Here is a 1875-nt window from a genome sequence, read left to right as displayed (position 1 = left end):
GAAAAGTTAGTGTATATATTTTTGTTCCTGTATCACTGCCTGAAAGAAGGCAAGTAAAGAAAAAGGAAGTTGTAATAATACTTTCTGTGCAAGAAAACATGTGTTGAAATGTTTGATACAAGATGGGAAAGCACTTCCTGGTAACGGTGTAAATAATACTTACTTATTAATTCAATGAGTATAACGTATTGTTACAAAATTATGATTCTGTTGCAGTTCATATTAAAACTTTTATTTCATTTTGCATATATAAATTATAAAACAAGTCAAGAATGGTTATGAGAGCAAAGATATTTACATAATAAAACTGAAGAGGCTTTTTGCACAGAAGAGGCTTGAGTCCTGAGGGACCTTGTGAGGTAAATGGAGGCAAAGTGGATCTTAAACAATAGAAAGAGGAAAGTCATGTGCAGCTGTGAATTGAAGAAGTATCTGCCTGCCTTTTAAATGTGATTTTCAGTCTCTTCTTTTGTGTGAGTTTTCCTATGAACTGGGCAGATCAAGTAACTGTTCTGTGTATGTTGGAGTTTGAGATGCTGTATGAGATTCATTAATTTTTTTTATAGCTAAGGCTAATGAATATTAATTCATTAAATGTGTCAAACTCTATCCTTTTCAAGTCAATGACAATACTCCTCTTGACTTGAATTGAGGGCATGTTTGAGTCAGTGTGTAAACTAAATGATAGTTGGATGCAAGTGCAGGAGCTCAACTTCAGAAAGAAGTAGAGTATATAAGATAGCTGGGCATGATATTAAGAGCTTGTTAGTATTTCACCACCATTTAAAGTTTCACCATTTGTAATGACTCCCTCAGGGATGTTATGTTAACTAGGGATTACTGGGGCACATGATACTAGCTATACCCTGTCACACATACAACACATCCCTAAAGCAAGGGAGTCTGGAGAAATTCTTAGCTCTCTCCCATGAGATCAACATGCCAAAACAATGCAAGCAAGCTGGAACAAGAACCAGGATTTCTCACAGTCACTTAGTACCTTAGTCTCTTGTTTAAAATCCTAAGAATTTACAAGATTTGTGTATATATTTAACAGTTTGCACAGGGTCTTAAAAAGGATCTATACAAATTTCTATGCCCATTTCTTTATTACCTCTGAAATTAAATGCTCATTGGACTTAAGAATGGCATAGTTAGGTTTTTCTCAGTGACGTCAGATGATTAATAAATACATTCAGCTTCATTCCCCATTGTGTAAAATTAATGAGCTGATGTGTACTCAGGCCATTATATAGATTCATTAAACTGAAAGTTTATGAAAGGTTTCCCATTTTTTGTCAGTTTAATTATGTTGGTTTAAAATGAGTCAGCCTCTGACACCACATTATAATATGACAGCAGTAATGAATCACAGAAGATCTTCTAGCACTGAACAAGGAACTGTACTTGAACTAAAAAAAAATCAGGGATAAAACTGCATGTAAATATCTTCTTAGAGCTGTTCCCTGGTTTTCCATAGATGATTTAAATAAATAATAGACATTAACTTTTTTTACTTGGTACTAAAAATTCTTTTTCAGACCCACTTTTCCCAAAGTTTGGCAAATCTGGTTCTTAATGGTGGATTACCTAGGTGCTTTACAGATTATTTGGATAAATCTTGGTTGTAGCCTATTCATATACTCTGGGTTATGTAAAATAATTAAAGTAATGTGCATCATATACACTTCAGAAGGTACTCAAGTGGACCTAATGTTGCATATAAAATGATAAAGGATGTAATCCATTAGCTGCAGTTGAACAGCCAAGCAAATATACAATTGCTGTTTCAGCCACAAGGGATATCATTCGGAAAGACAGGATAGATTTGGGAATCACTTTATTTTCATCATTGTCTCCCTCTTAATTTAAGGT

General features: G+C 34.0%; 1 long non-coding RNA gene across 1 annotated transcript in view; it reads left to right on the top strand.

The window, feature by feature from the left end:
* Nucleotides 1-1875, top strand: part of LOC109291037 — a 15134-nt gene that overhangs the window by 12526 nt on the left and 733 nt on the right. The window lies entirely within an intron of this gene.

The sequence above is a fragment of the Gavialis gangeticus genome, unplaced genomic scaffold, assembly GCF_001723915.1.
Source record: "Gavialis gangeticus isolate Ggan-Ray unplaced genomic scaffold, GavGan_comp1, whole genome shotgun sequence".
Classification (NCBI taxonomy): Eukaryota; Metazoa; Chordata; order Crocodylia; family Gavialidae; genus Gavialis; species Gavialis gangeticus.
Note: the sequence above shows the minus strand (reverse complement) of the source record. Positions and strands in the feature narration are given on the sequence as shown.